The 17,299-nt window shown below is 35.2% G+C and overlaps 1 protein-coding gene across 3 annotated transcripts in view; it reads left to right on the forward strand.

The window, feature by feature from the left end:
• The window catches only part of SPTB (spectrin beta, erythrocytic), a 126,790-nt gene that overhangs the window by 7,572 nt on the left and 101,919 nt on the right, over window positions 1-17,299 (forward strand). For 2 of the 3 annotated variants that reach the window (XM_039354343.1, XM_039354344.1), the window contains exon 2: window positions 5,414-5,500. The exons of the other annotated variant lie outside the window; for it this stretch is intronic. The gene's annotated coding sequence lies outside the window, so the exon portion shown is untranslated. The remainder of the gene's footprint in view (window positions 1-5,413; window positions 5,501-17,299) is intronic. 3 annotated transcript variants of the gene reach the window in all.

Genomic DNA, 17,299 nt, shown 5'->3' on the forward strand with positions numbered 1-17,299 from the left:
CATTTTTCTCTAGGTTCAGACAAAAACAGATGGCATTTGTCTCTGGGATAATATGATTAATAGATACTGTCTTGTATTTAGCTTGATAATCATCAATCATGTGCACCTGCAGATTTTATATGAGATTTGACTAAATAATTAGCATCCCAAAAAATTAGTTTTCTTCTATAGGGAATAGTCACATGCCAAAGTTTAGGCATCTCTGATCAAATTGTAAATTTTAATGAATTCCTAAATATGGCATCTTGTACAAATTTGAATGCATATTTATTGTACAAATGCATATTTATTATTTATGTAAGATAAATAGTGACTATTAGAGCTGCAGAAGTTTGGATAGTGTTCCAGTCATTAGAGTGTTGTTTTGAAATCCATAAAGTTGTTAGTAAGGCTCAAAAAGGTAATTAACTAGAATTATTCATGAGACATTTGGGAATTGCCCAGCCAGGCATGGATCAGGTGGGAAATTAGTTTTGAGTCATTGTGCAGCCACAAGAAATCCAGGACTGATACCCCTCACCCCCACCTCAAACCTCCATGGTACTTTATCTGTCTGTTCCCAAGGGAAGACAAGCAGTCTGGGAGTTTCTTGTACTATCAGCAGAATAGAACAAAGTTGTTAGCTTGAACTCTACACATGTGGATTTGGTCACTTGTATCTGACAGGAACACAATTTTTCCAGTGACCAGATACTCTGACTTTTCTAATTTCTTGAGTTGTGATTGTTCAGTTTTGTTTCAATTGTATCAAATGACTGAGCATTTGAAAATTGAAATAATTCATTATTTCAAAGTCGGAGAAGGCGATAAATGTTTCTAGTTAGTAATTTCAACCATGAGAAATATTAGTATGGAAGTTAGACAGAACTAATAGAATAACAGAGTTGGAAGGGACCTTAGAGGTCTTCTAGTCCAGCCCCCTGTTCATGCGGGAGACCCGCCTATATACCATTTCAGACAAATGGCTGTACAATCTCTTCTTAAAAACCTTCAGTGATAGACAACTTTTGGAAGCAAGCTGTTACATTGATTAACTGTTCTAACTATCAGGAAGTTTCTTCTTATTTCTAGCTTGGTTTTCTCCTCAGTTAGTTTCCATCCATTGCTTCTTGTCCTGCCATCATGTCCTTTGGAGAATTGGTTGACCTCCTGTTCTTTGTGGCAGCCCCTTCGATATTCGATAGCAGGGGCTGCTATCTTCTCATTCCTAGTCCTTCTTTTCATTAAACTGTTGAAGTCAAGGCAAGATCTGGAAGACCAAGAAAATCTTTGTGAGAACTATTCTCAATCAGGGAAAATATATCACAAGATAATAGAAACAAGGTTAAGAACAATTATAAAATCACAACTAGAGGACAGATGGGTTTTGGAAGAAATAGAAGCTGTACAGATGCAATTTTTTATGCTTAAACAACTAAAAGAAAAGAATATGGAGTACTATAAGAATCTCCTGGTAAACTTTCATAGATCAAGAGAAAGCATTTGACAGAATAGACAGGAAAATACTATGGCAAGCAATGGCTCAGTATGGAGTAAGTGAATATCTTATTGGATTATGAAGAATTATAACGATTGCAGAAGTTAGAACAAACCAAGGAACACCAGAATCCTTTGCAGTAACATCTGGAGTAAAACAGGGATGTTTATTATCACCACTATTATTTATCACCTACCTTGACAGTATAAGCAAACCAACTAAGCCCAGAAATGGAACTAATATCAACAAACTACTCTTTTCCGATGATCAGGCATTGATACCATGTACAGCTAACAATTTGCAACATCTTCTGTCCATGAACCAAGAATGCAAGATAAATAATATGAGTATCAACAAAGAGAAAACAGAAGTAATGGCAACCAGTAGAAAAAGCTCACCTTAAACCTAATAACAGAGAGGATAAGCATAAAACAACTATCAGAGTTCAAATATCTAGGAACAACGCTTGCTGAAGATAGAAAAATGGATGAAGAGATTAATATATGATGCAGTCAGGCAAAATAAGTATTGGGACAGCTAGCCCCACTTCTACAACGTAAGGAAGTACTGATCAGCACAAAGAAACATCTAATACAAAGCATATTTATCCCCACTTTATGTTATCAGTGCCAAAAAACATAAGCGAAAGTTAGTCATCACGAAAATAAGATGTTTGAGAAAAGCTGCTGGAGTGACCAGAAGGGATAAAATCAGAAATGAGATCATAAGAGAAAGAATTTGAAAGAAACTACACAGAAAAAAAAGCAAGTTAAGTGGTTTGCTCACCTGGAGAGTATGCCTTGGGATTCTATACCATACAAGGCATATAAAAAAAGAAGAGAAGGCCAAAGAACAGGAGGCAACCCAGAAAAAGATGAAGAGACAGTATCAAAAGACATGCTACAAAAGCATCAAATAACAATGGTTGAGGCTGCCAGAAGTCCAAGAATCAGAACATTGTATCTCCCTGGACCCTGAAGTGGCAAAAGAGGAGGGGGGAGGAGGAAGAGGAAGAAGAAGGAGAAGAAGAAATAACAGCTGTATACAATAACAACATGCACTTAAATTTCCAAAACATGTGTTTAACTCTACCATGTAGAGTTAGGTAGTATTCATTAAAATATTACACCAGGTGTGTAAACATTAGCATGCCACTACAGAATATTTATCCTCATTACACATTGCTATATCAGAAATATTAATACAGAGCCAATAAAGCAACTGGGGTCATTTCTCCTCCTTGCCTCTTTTTTGTGATCGTAGGTTTTTCAAAGATTGCATCACTGAAGCGTGCCAAAATTCATTCATTTGGGAGAACAAAAGTAAACACTGGAAAAAAATCTGTTGAACCTCTGATGAGCTTAATATACCTATTTTATGCTAAAATAAAATCTCCCTTAAAAAACCCTCCTTTCCACAGTGTCATTTCCTGGCTACTCCTATTGAACAAATGTGGTCCTAATGAAAGAAAAGTATTGTGGTCTGATCTGAGACCAAATATTCAAATTCAACGTTCAGTGTTTCCATGAATGACCTTAGATCACTTATGCAGTGGGATCAAGTGTAATGCAGTAAAACCTTTATGGCATTGGGGTTCACATTTACTCATATATATGAACAACCAGGCTTCTCATTTAGCTTTAACATGATTCTGCAGGATCAAAAATCAGGAGCCATATCACAAAATATTGAGTCCTATCCTTTAATGTAATCCATAGTTTCCTTTCCCTTTAAAAGTGTATGCATGTGTGTGTATATCTGTGAGTATGCACTTATTTAAATTCAGTTATTTATATCAACAGATTATCATAGGATAAACATTGTGTAGAGATATTGGTGTAGCAAATGAGGACCATATGTACAGAACAAACAGTTTAATCTCTGAAGTTCCCTGTTTAACAATATTAAAAGTGTAACAAGTGCAAATTCTTTTTTTTTTAAAGGAAGTGAACAAAATAGCTTTTTTATACTTAAGATAAAGGCTGCAGAGTATATACTATAAAACACATTCTCTTTTCTGAGGTGTGCTAGATGAAATTTCTAATACTGTCTTCTTATAGTTGAAATAAATTAATTGCATACATTTCCTCTTGAAATGACTTCTTGGGTAATATATATAGGTGTTTTTTCAATAGCTTATTCATCTCTTATCTTCATTTGCTTTTATTACAGAAAAATTGTATTATGTTTTTTCTAATTTTCTAGATTCAGTTAAACACAGAGCACTGTATAATTTTCTAATTGATATCTGATACTGAAAATGGGTAATTTTTAATGTCCTATTTAATTTTTATTTTAATCTCCTTGGCTATAACATTGCATTGGAAAATAACATGCAGTTATTTGTGAACCATAAAATCAGTTTAAACAGCTAATTTTATGGCCATTCTGTAGTGCAACTTACTTTATTCAGTCTTCTTTTGGTTCTGCTGTAATAACAAATCTGTAAATCCACCAGCCTTTTTTTTTTTCCACAAACATTTTCTCAAGGTCAGGATTGTTAACTCTACAAGTAGTTTTGCCAACATGTTTGTAACAGAAACCCTGATACATTGTAGCAGTGCTGTGCAAAACATCTTTCTGGTAGCATCTAGATCAGTGGTTCTCAACCTTTCTAATGCCGTGACCCCATAAAACAGTTCCCCATGTTGTGGTGACCCCCAAGTGGGTGTGGCCACCAATAAGAGGAAGTAGGACAGCTAGGGAAAAGGGAAAAAAATGGCGGACTGCGTTGTTTGGCGACCCCCGTGAAATGGTCGTTTGACCCCAAATGGGGTCCCGACCCACAGGTTGAGAACCACTGATCTAGATTTTCTCCTTTGGCTCTTAGGTCTTTATCAGCATAAAACCTTTTAACAGTTAATACTTGCATGAATATTTTTAAGTTTTTAAAAATTCATTTTTATTGTTATTGCTATAATTCACAAAAAGAGTCTCTTATATGTAGACTGAAGACAACAAAAAGAAAGAACTCACTCACCCTCAAAAACTGTTTTGAGTTACAGAATATTTTTAAGCATACACGTTTAAATCCTTCCAAATGTTTAAAATGAAAAGAAATAAGCAATAGGAAACTAAAATTGAAGCTAGATTATCCTTTGGGATATATGGTTTTAGAGTCCAATTTAATTAAGTAGTTTAATTATATTTAAAAATGGAAATTAATTATGAAACATTAAGTTGTAATATTTCAGCATTTCCATCTTTGCTGGAATATTTTTAAGACAATTGTGTGACTTATGGATAAGTACCAGGAACATTTTAAATGCCTGACAATGCTCCTACAAATTATAATGGAATAGATTTTGTGTATGGATCTTTTTGTGTCAGACAAACCATCTTACATTACAGATACAGTGAAGTCTACTGTCTCTACGGAAAAACTCATTTTGCCCAAGAAGCTACATCCTTTGGTTAGATATAGACATTTGTAATCTAGCAGCTATTTGTTTGCCATCACAGAAAACCTGTAATTTTCTCCCTTGCACCCCTCTGTATTAGAGGAAAGTACAATCCAGGACTTATTTTGTCTTTCTATTCCTGCTTATGATTTTTGCCTCTGGAAAACTGTTTGCAAAACTGCATATGATGCAATTAATACAGGCAAGATTAACCTTAAATACTTTGCTGGTTCACCAGAGGCCAACTTAGCATAGCTCAGGGTGGGTGGATCTTAAAGATAATATAAAATAAAATTTAAATAGTTAGTAAGTACCTTTCAAGATCTTTTCTTCCATGTAGACTGCTCACCCAATAATAGGGTATGTGGGTTGTGAGTCCCTATTCACTTCTAGGTGACATAGATGGGAGCATGGAAGTGAGCATCCTCTGTTATGGCTCTGTTTGGTTGGAACAGCTTGCCTACTGAGGTGAGGGTGCACTTTCCCTGGAGATGTTCAGAAAAAAATGTCAAATTGATGTGTTTTTTTTCCACAGAGATTTTGGAGATTGAATAAGAGATACACTGATTTATGATGTTTTCCCCAGTAACTGACAGCAGGTACTTAGAGTCATCTGATTGAGGTAACATATAATTCTAAGTAATACATGAACAAAGGTTTTGGATGTGAAATATAAAATAAAAATGGCAGCTCTGAATTTTTTGAGTGGATTATATATGAAAAGGGAGATTTCCAAGCCCTGTGTTTAAATGTGTGTAATATTTATTTTATGTAACTATAATTTGTTTCTAGTATAAGATGTGTATGAATATGTGTGTGATATTTATTTTATGTAACTATAATCTATTTTTAGTATAAGATATATGTGGAGCATTGACACAAGACACTCAGATCTGTATGCCTTTTGGGGATTACTGAATGTAGTTTAGAATTACAGTGTCCAATTTGGAATTGGTTTGTTCCTGAGATTTTTTTTTTTAATTAGCAATTTCCAGATCCCAGTATTCACCTTGGCTTTATTCTGCCATCAAGCTGTTCCTTTACATGATGAGTTTATATTGACACTTCCCCGCATACATAGAGTGCAATATTTTTTATCATAACCTTAGTTGGTGATAAAACCAACTTTGTTTGAGCATAGATGGACAGAAGATCTCCAGGAAATATTAAGAATATATAAAAAAAGAAAGCAGTAGCAAATGTCTCTGTATTCCTGTCAAGGAAACTACTTGAATTAGTTCATGCTGTTACCAGGATTTATGCTCAAGTTGGAGGAAATTTACCTTAAAGTGTCACTCAGCAATGTTGGAGAAATGTAAAGTTTGAAATAATATAAATCATTGATAAGGACATGGTCATAGTCAGGAAAAATACTACATTTTTAACAGCCCAGAAGACAGTTATTTAGGATAATTTAGAGACTTTTTTTCTTCTTTAACTTTTGTCTTTATGGATTAATTGCCTTTGCTATCTGTTCCTTTTCCATGTCTGTCACTTAGTTTTATTTGTAGAGCAGCTTTTCCAAGGCCATCCAACAGGTTTTATGGTTGAACAGAGATTAAAACTACTGTATATTTCAGTGATGGTGAAGCTTTTAGAGATTGAGTGCCCAAAAACTGGCCCTGCCCTGTCCCACTAGCCCGCTCTGCCCCCCGGCCTGCCCGGCCTACCCGCAGGGCCATTCACTGCCTCCACGGCCCACCGCAATCGCCCAGGCAGCCCAGCAGCACCATGGCGGCCATGCCTTCTGCCTGGACCCTGCAGCATCAACTGCATGTGATGGGGCGTGAGGGCGGAGTCTTGTCCCTGCTGCCCGGCTGCCATGTCCTTGGCTGCGCTGCTCCATGCGGGCTGCGCTTGGGGGCAACTCTCCTCTGGGAGGGCTGCTGGTGAGGGAACTGCGGGGGAGGCGGGGCTGGGGCAATGGTGCATGTGCCCACAGAGAGGGCTCTGAGTGCTGCCTGTGGCACACGTGCCATAGGTTCGCCACCACTGGTATATTCTATCGGCTTGGTTGCTTTGTCTGTCACGTAAAAATAAGGAAAGAACACAGCCTTTAATCGAGAGGGATAGTATATTCAAACTGATGGTTTATATGCAGAATGTGATTGTGATGCAAGACAATACACTGAGACAACAAGAAGAGATAAATTATTGTCCCAAACAATATTGCTAGCATTGCAATGGTAAAAAATAAAGACTTTTCTGAATAATAAAATCTTGAAGCCTGATAAATTTTTTTGTCCAATAAAAAGCTAACTGGGAGCCAAATATGCCCTTTGGGTGTAAATATTGAAACTCAGCTTTGATTTCAGCCATGAAATTCAATCACAGTTGATAAAATACAGAAAATGAGTGCTTGAAGGTCTAATGACTAAGTCATAATCCAGTTCAATAATTTTGTTTGGTTTTACTAGAATTCTGTTTAATTGGGCTTTCTTCCAAGTAAACTGTACTGAATTTCTATCTTGGCTTATACGTGTATGTATGAACAGTATATACTTTTATCTCATGAGTGTGGCTTGCTTATGGACCAACTGTGTAACTTATTTAATTTGTCTGTGAAGACTGCATTTGTCCCTGGTAGTTGCAATAATGCCATTATATTTTTATCCAAAAAGAAAGTTAACAGAACCGAGCACAAAAAGGGAAAGTTAATAAGAATGAGTACAAAAACTAGAGGAGCATTATTAATTGTGCTAGGAAGGTATTTGGCAGAATTCTACTTGAAGATCTATGGAAAGTAAAATGAACAAAATCTTGAAAATGCTGCTTGGCTTTATGGTGAATGGGCAATGTATAGATAAAACTACTTTTCAGCAAAAATATTGTACAGAACAAGGAAGATGACTTCGATAGAAACAAAAACTACTTTATTTGGCCAAGTTTGATTAGACATACAGGGAATTTGTCTCTTGTGCAGAAGTTCTCAGTGTAACATACAAGAACCATTACATAGGCAAAAGGGCTATTCAAGAAATGTACGTCAAAGTAAAAATGACTGCACATAGGTGTGTATAGTATTCCTTCCAATTCTGTCATGTGGAATTAAGGATCGGGTATTTCAAGAGAAGCATAAAAAGAAACTGAATTCAGTGGGGATGATTACTGAAGAATTAAGTATGTGTGATAAAGTAAGAGATAGGGCAAAGAATGAATGATTGCAGAATGAATATGAAGAGAACATTGATCAGTATGAAAGAAGTACACTCAGGTTTGGCCATGACTGCATCAAGAAACAAACATATGAAGGAAATGTGGGTTGAAATGAAAAAGACTGAGGAAGGCATGGTTGGATAGGATTGAGATCCTCAAGAAAAGCAGAAAAGGTAAAGATCAAAGTTAGTATATGAATTAGTATTGATATGAATTAGGATATAGTAGAAGCAAGGATGCTTTGCAAAAATAGGGAAATATGAAGAATAGCAAATGGTGGTAGTATAAACTAGATTTAGATTATTAGATTTCCTTTTCTTCCACATTTAATTTATTTTGCTATTAGCAAAAACTCTGAGAATTACATAACAGTGCTTGTCCCAGAAGGAATAGTATGACAGGTTTGTATTTGTGTTTAATTCAGTCTTCTTTTCTTACAAAAACGAATAGGTCGCTATAAAAATACGCTAAATAAATCCTTTTATGTGTGCCAAAAATGTATAAGCAGAAACTTTAATATCAATGGACAATTATAAGACTTTGGTTGATTCCAAATTGAGAGAATCTAGAGAAAGAATTATACTGGTTGCCAATTATACTAGTTTACAATTATAATTACCAATTATAATGATAAATTCAGTTAGCTATGATCAGTGCAAAACATACTTGTATTTATTTAAATTTTCTATTTTAATGAGTCAATGTTATAAATAAAGCAATTGAATCTAGGTCTATCAGTCATTGTAACTGATACAGAAATTATTAGGAAGACTGATCCCACCTACAACAATTTAATATATCATTCCCCAGTAATAGGCAAGGAAGAAGATGAATTTTCTTTATGTGGTTTAATTCTTGTTGTGAATCTAGGATTGCTTGATGTGGATGGCTCTTTTAAAGCTGCTCTTATTTTTAAAATGTGGAAACGATAAGTTCTTTTTAGATGACCATATCAAAGGATATTTTTAATTAATATAATTTCTGAACAACCTGACCATTTTGAAAAACGAATCATTAACTTGCAATCTAGATGTTAATGACTTACACTTATCGCTTTCAAAATTGCATTGGCTTGAGTGAGGTTCACACATTTTATGATTACTACTGTATTTCTTTAGACATTTTCCAAGGTGAATTATCTGAGGCCTCCCACGATCAACCATCTGGCATAGTTAAAAAAAAGAAAGATCAAGCTTGTTTTTATACTTAATTGTCTTTTCTTCTGGACCTCTCTGGGGATTTACAACTGATTATTGAAGAAATGTAAACTATACTTATTTAGTGAGAACTTTTCTGACTCGAGAGATAATTCTAATAAAATGACAAATACTGAAATTATAGTTTTGTTTTTAACCTGAAAAGAAGAGGAGGGACTATGTTACAGTCTTCAATTAGTCATACAAATTTAATCTCCTCATTTTTGTCTACAGCTATAAGATAGATCATAGAGTCTGTCGTGATCCTTGGTTAATCAGCTCAGACCCTATTGAGAACTCTGGTTACCAATCTATTCTTATGGAACAGATTTATATTTGCAGATTGTTTGTTTCATTAACTCTGTTCTCAAGTTGGTACATCTTACTTGGGTTGTAATACCTAAAGCAAAGGTCTCAAACCTTTCTTGGTTGGCGGACCAGAGGGAAAGGGAGGGGGAAGCATTTTACGCATACATGCATACACAAGGGGCTGCGAGCACGCGCGATAACAAACAGGGCAGTGCCGGCGCCCATGTGACATTCGCTAGCACTGCCCCTTTTTACTGCGTGGGCGCTAGCACCACCCCATTTTCGCTGTGCGGTGCCCCATTCTCACCACACGGTTCCCTGTTTTTGCTATGCAGTGCCCTGTTTTCGCCATGGCAGCAGTGCTAGCGCAAGTGGAGGTGAGCATGTGCACACACGTGCGTGCCCTGGCCAGCACGCCATGGCCTGATAGTGGGCCACAGCCCACAGGTTGGGGACTCCTGATCTAAAAATGTTCACCCTGGCATATTCACTTGAATATAGGATTGCTTGTTTCTTTCTGAATAGTTCTTATAAAGCTGTTATTATTTTTGAAATGTATAAAATATACATTCTTTTTGGAGAAACATAGATGCTCCATTGTTTATCTCTATCATTGGCTATTTAAAAACACAGCTGCTTTGTAATAAGAAAGTTATATGTTTCCAAGAAAAAGAATTCCTAGATTACAAATGGTTTAATGCCAAGTAATATAATACAAAACAGCATTTTGATGAAAGATTACTTTTAGTTTGGTTTCCAAGAATTTATGAATTTTAGACACAACAAGCTGTTCTCCTGCTGCTGTCATTAACGTGAGGGTTGTGCCAGTTACTATAATAGTTATGCTAATCTTAATGAATAGTCATAGCAAAATCCACAAGTGCACAATGGCCATAAGTTAACCAGCATCTTCTATGATTTGTCTTCTGTCATGTTTCTCCTGAAGATCTTCCTGTCTTGAAATTGTCAAAAATAATGATAATATTTATAGAATAACAAAATCATGCAATTGTAAAGAACATTGAGTCAGGGTTGCAAGTATCTAGAATTAAAACATTCCAGACAGATGGGTAGGGTAGGGTAGGGTAGGGTAGGGTAGGGTAGGGTAGGGTAGAATAGAATAGAATAGAATAGAATAGAATAGAATAGAATAGAATAGAATAGAATAACAGAGTTGGAAGGGACGTTGGAGGTCTTCTAGTCTAACCCCCTGCTCAGGCAGGAAACCCTATACCATTTCAGACAAATCTCTTCTTAAAAACTTCCAATGTTGGAGCGTTCACAATTTCTGGAGGCAATTTGTTCCACTGATTTAATTATTCTGTCAGGAAATTTCTCCTTAGTTCTAAGTTGCTTCTCCTTGATTAGTTTTCATCCATTGCTTCTTGTCCTGCCTTCAGGTGCTTTGGAGAATAGCTTAACTCCCTCTTCTTTATAGCAACCCAAAGATATTGGAACACTGCTATCATGTCACCCCTAGTCCTTCTTTTCATTAACTTAGACATACCCAATTCCAGCAACCATTCTTTATATGTTTTAGCCTCCAGTCCCCTAATCATCTTTCTTGCTCTTCTCTGCACTCTTTCTAGAGTTTCGACATCTTTTTTTACATCGTGGCAACTGAAACTGGATGCAGTATTCCAAGTGTGGTCTTACCAAGGCATTGGAAAGTGGTATTAACATTTCACGTGATCTTGATTCTATCCTTCTGTTTAATGCAGCCTAGAACTGCATTGGCTTTTTTGGCAGCTACAGCATACTGCTGGCTCATATTTAAGTGATTGTCCACTAGCACTCCCAAGATCCCTCTCACATACTACTATTTAGCTAGGTACCACCTATACTATTCCTGTGCATTTAGTTTTTCTTGCCTAAATATAGAACCTTACTTTTTTCACCATTGTATTTCATTTTGTTAGATAGAGCCCAATGTTCAAGTCTGTCAAGATCCTTCTGTATCTTGAGTCTATCTTCTGGAGTGTTGGCTATTCCTGCCAGCTTGGTGTCGTCTGCAAATTTAATGAGTTCCCCATCTATTCCCTCATCCAAATCATTGATGAAGATGTTGAAAAGTACTGGTCCTAAAACAGAACCTTGGGGTACCCCACCGCATACTTTCCTCCATGTAAATGCAGTTCCATTGAGGACTACACATTGAGTGTAGTTGGTCAGCTAGCTATAAATCCATCTGGTCGTGATGCTGTCTAATGCACATGTTTCTATCTTATCAAATAGTAGGTTGTGGTCTACATTACCAAATGCCTTACTGAAGTCCAAGTAAATTATATCCATAGCATTCCTCTGGTCCACTAATTTAATCACTTTGTCAAAGAATGCATTAAGACTTGTCTGGTATGATCTTTCTTTGACAAATTCATGTTGGCTTTGATTATGACTTTGTTTGCCTCTAGGTGTTCACTGATTTGTTGCTTGATTATTTTTTCCAGAATCTTCCCAGTATTGATGTCAGGCTGATAGGTCTGTAGTTTCCTGGATCTACTTTTTTTTTCTTTTTTGAAGATGGGAACTACATCAGCTCTTTTTCAGTTCTCTGGTAGTTTCCCCAGTGCTCCAGGATCTTTAAAAGATACAGTTCAGTGGTTCTGAGATCACGTCTGCCAATTACTTCAGAACTTTGTGATCTAATCCATCTGGTGATTTGAACTTGTCTCGGGTGGACAGGTGCTCCTTTATCATTATGTTGCCTATCTTAACTTGTATTCCTAATCTATTTTTTACGGTACTGTTTTTGATAGGTTGGACTGTTTTTTCCTTTTGTGTAAAGATCGATGCAAAAAACAAGTTAAGCAGTTCTGCTTTCTCCCTGTTGCTTGTCATGTTCTTGCGACTTTCTCCCATTTCCTTGATTTTTTTCTTGTTTTTTTACATGTTGAAAGAAGCTTTTTTTGTTGTTATTTTGTCGCAAGTCTTAGTTCATTTTAAGCCTTAGCTTTCCTCACTTCATATTTGAGCTAATTGCTGATATTCTGCCTTAGTTATGTGCCCCTCTTTCCACTTTTTATACTTGTCCTTTTTGTCTTTCAATTTATCACAGAGTTCTTTATGCAGCCATGCTGGTTTCGTTTGAGAGCTGTTATTTTTCTTCTTCATTGGTATTGTGTTAGACTGGGCTTTTATAATCTCACTTTTCAAAATTTTCCAAGCTTCTTGGGTTGTTTTCCCCTTGAGGATTCTCATCCAGGAATCCTTCCCAAGCTCTCTCTAAGTTTATTGAAATTAGCTCTCTTAAAGTCCAAGACTCTAGTTTGTTCTGTTGCTTGTGCTTGCATAATGTTGAATTCCAATATTGCATGATCTTTGAATTATATCACTGTATTTATATGGTTGTATATATTATTATCAGTCATATAAATATTCTTTAAATAAATAATAAATAAATGTATTTAAATTCAGATATAAATAGGCAGGATCCTTGTGAGCGTTTTTCTTATCTAACTATATGTAGCTGAATAAACATCTTTTGAATAACATTCCATTAGTTAATATTTGAAACTTCAATCCAGGATATCAAAGAAAAAGAAATCAATATATAGTTGTCTCTTAAAGATTTACAAATAAGGAACAAAAAATATGGTACCGGTAAATTTATATTGCTGAATTAATCAACTCACTTGTTATGCTAAATTCTGGCTATTAGAGTCTCTGTACAACATTAAATTTAATAGTATATTTTAGAACATAAAAATGGGGGAGAAAATGGATAAGATGGATGGACAGGGACAAGCTGCAGAAGATGGATGGACAGGGACAAACTGCAGTTCTGTCCTTGAAAAAGATACAAGTTATTTTGCATATAAGACAGCCTGCAAGTATTTGTCAATATTGTCATAACTGATTTGTATTTAAAATTCAAACTTTAATTCATTTTCACCAAGAAAATCTAATGAAAGATCTGCACTGATAAAACATTCCTGAGTCTTTTGTTGTTGGATGCTCACATTTTGTCTGTGCTGCATAATATTTTTCCTCTTGTGATGTGGGGAGGGGTACAGTGGCCTAGTGGTTAAGGCACTGGGTTTGTTGATCAGATGTTTGGCAGTTCAGGACCCAAGTACCACGTGATGGTTGAGCTCCTGTTCTTGTCTCAGCTGTTGCCAACCTGGCAGTTTGAAAACATGCAAATACAAGTAGATAAATAGGTACAACTTCGGTGGGAAGATACCAGCATTCCATGCCTCAGCATGTAGTTATGCTGTCCATCTGACCACAGAAGTGTCTTTGGACAACTCTAGCTCTCTCAGTAGGAATGGAGATGAGCAACGCCTCTAGAGTCGGTCACAACTGCACAGGGAAAACCTTTACCTTTAAACTTAAGAACATACTACATGAATTGGTGTAATAATTTTTTAGAATGTTCTGTCTGATGTACAAACTAATTTCCATATGATGTTTGTTAAATATTATTTGAAACATAATAATAATGCCAAAATATTTTCGAAGACATTTCTTAACTGAATTATATTATTTTGAAAAATATGTAGAAGACCAATCAGGTAGATAAGATTCCACTGAGCATCCCAAATTGCATCAGTGATTTTTAATTTGTAATTAGCAGGTACAGAGGCCTCAATCTATATAAGAATCACCATTCTGTCCTTTTGAAAATGCCAGTCTGTTTATACATGCCTTATATATTGTTGTTCCAGGCAATCTATTAGTAACTGAGCAAATAATGAAAAACTATGTTCTTGAATATATGCAGAAGGGTTACAAGTGGGCAACCTGCCAAAACTCTGGCATAGCTATAATTACTGGACAAAGTTCTGTGTTTTCTTAGAATCTGTAAGTTTGGGGGAAAATACACAAATGATTTTTCTAAAGAATTGGAGGTGAAAATAAGCAATCTGTCTGTTTCAAAAAGGCACATAATTTATCAGTCCATTTATCTTTAAACTACATCCTTTTATGTTTGGTCTCTGAGAAAAATGAACAAGAATTTCTAAAATATTATGTCAGTTTCCTTGCCTTCACTCTGTTTCATGTGGAGTTGAAGGACATGATTAGGCTGGTACATTGTATACCTGCTAACCTGTCAGTAAGAATTACAGGATTAAATTTATGAATAGAGCATAGGGATTTGAACATCTGCAGTAAATTTGAATTTCATTTCGCCAGATTAGAACTGCTTAAAAAACAAACAAAAAATTTAACACACTCACTTCCTATGTTTTCTCTGTTTTTTTCTAGAAATATCTATTTTGTATGCATGTTGTTTTCTAAATAGTGGTGTTTGACTAGGATGACAGTGTAATCATTTTAACTCTTGTGTTAATTGTCTATGGGAGATTCTCAGTTATTCCAGGTCATAGTTGTCCCAAAGATGCTTTTTCACGAGACAACTGAACTTTCTTGTTTTTCTTTGAAAATGTTTTGCTTCTCATCCAGGAAGCTTCTTCAGCTCTGACTAGATGGTGGGGAATGGAAGGAGTATAAATCCTTCCATTCCCCACCATCCTGTCAGAGCTGAAGAAGCTTCTTAGATGAGAAGTGAAACATCTTCAAAGAAAAACAAGTCCAGTTGCCTTGTGAAAAAACATCTTTATCCACTGAACTGTACACACATGATAGTGGTACTTTCTAATATGTAACATAGAACATAATAAACCCTTACACGTTTGATATTAATTAAGCACATATATTGTTCATACTTCCAGTGTATATAGTATACTGCTCACAAAAATAAAGGGAACACAACCTATAGACATCCTATAGGTTTGTGTTACCTTTATTTTTTTGAGCAGTATATTATAATTCAAGCTTTTTTGTCTGAAAGCAATTTTTATGTTTGCATAGCCTTTTATGGCATTGATAGAGACATCATTATAATGCATGAAAGGAAGAACATTACAGTATAATGTAGCACTTCCTTTTATAAATTTATAGCATATTAATTAACAGAAGTAACAGTACAGACACAACAGGATTTAAAATGTAAATTTATCTCAACCTTTATGATCATAATGAAAAAGAAAGGAAAAGAGGCCCAAGAAATAATGTTATAAACAGAAGAATTTCACAATTTACCATATTGCTTTAAAACTCTTTTATCTCTTTTGCTAAAAAAGTAATTCAAATGCTGACAAACAACAGTTATAAGTGGACCATTAGTGCATAAACAGATGCAAATCCCTTTTTCCACTGTTCTGTTATACAGTAATTTTTTTGGCTAGTCCCCATGTCTAAGAAATCCATGAATCTCAATATCTTGATAGATTACAAATACTAGGGATAATGCCAGGAAAAATATATGTGCATATTTATCAACTTTGTTTTGGAGATTGCCATATTAATAGAATTATTCAAAATGTGGCAATCTCCAAAACAAAGTTTAACAAAGCAAGCAAGCCTTACTGAACTTTCTCTTATTCAGTATTCATGATTTAGGAGCTAAATAAACCATATCAATCAAAAATACAAAACTTTGAGAAAGTAAAACAAAATCCATATCAGAAAGTTTCAACAAATCACATCAAAAAGTTTCTCGGTATTCAGATAAATTATAACTACCAGGTGCTACCTATTTTGACTTAGTCCAAAAACATAATTAAAAATGTAATCTTGTCAGAAATGTGATAGTCCTTATAAATCAGTCTGAGCTGACTGAACAAACTGGAAGAATAAAGTGAAATCTAGTTTTAAATAAGCTTAAAATCTTAGCATTAAAATTTGTTAAATAAACAATCTATAAATAGGCCACATACCATTTGTATTCTGTTACATAGTATATAGTGTACTTACTTAATGCAATAATAAGAATTCTGTTCTGGAAGCATAAAACTTATTAAGTTAAAATTTAGCAAAGATCTAAATTGATCAGAAGATGGATGAGACTCATAAACATTTAATTCTTTAACTACCTCTCTTGAGCACTTAAGTGTAACCCCCCCCCTTTTTAAATGGAGCATATGTTAATATTTATCCTCAATGACCCTGGTTTTTAATGGTGCAAGGTAGAAAGTCTAAGTTACAGAGGCAATGAGAACACTGTTGGGAGAGGTGAAAGAACAGGTTAGGGATAGATTATCTTGAAGAAAGTCTATCTATATAGTTGCTAAAAGTTGAAAATGACTTGATGGCACATAATCACTCCCAAATACAGTGATGTATCTATATGCCCACTTCAATAGAAAATAAAATCTGCAATTAACTCTTTCTTTTGCTCATTACAATCTTTATCTTTTTTTTTGTAAAAACGCATTTAAGAATCATTTAAAAGAAGTTCTATAAACCCATTTTCTACAGAATATTGAAATGACTGTCAATTCTAGAAGTGCAGTATCTCTCTCTAAAAGGGTGATGAGATCTGAGACTTACTATTGTGAGAGATAGAAGCAGCTGTGTGTGGACCAAGCAAGATAAGAAGCATGCCGTTTTCATCATGCATGAAGTAGAAAATGAGGCTTATTAAACTAATCAGTTGCTATCCATTTCTGCTTACCCTATCTGGAAATGATAGAAAAGGTCAGAGACTAAAAAGAATAATAAGTGATTTTAATATCTTATGTAAGGAAAAGAATCTGGAAGCTTACGTAAGGGTTTCAACTTTTCCATTTGTGATCAAGTGACAAGAAGGGAACGCAAGATTCTAGAAGTAAAGAACTGAGAGTGGTTGTCAAAAAAGAACTGGATTCTTAGATCACATGGTCTGAATCTCTAGTATAAAGAATCTTTAGGCAAAGATGGGCAGGAAAAGAATGAGTTTCAATATTGTCCTGAAGAATCTTAACAGTCTTAATAAA

The sequence above is a fragment of the Crotalus tigris genome, unplaced genomic scaffold (genome assembly GCF_016545835.1).
Source record: "Crotalus tigris isolate CLP2741 ecotype Arizona unplaced genomic scaffold, ASM1654583v1 scf7180000018550.1270297659:1495590, whole genome shotgun sequence".
Classification (NCBI taxonomy): Eukaryota; Metazoa; Chordata; class Lepidosauria; order Squamata; family Viperidae; genus Crotalus; species Crotalus tigris.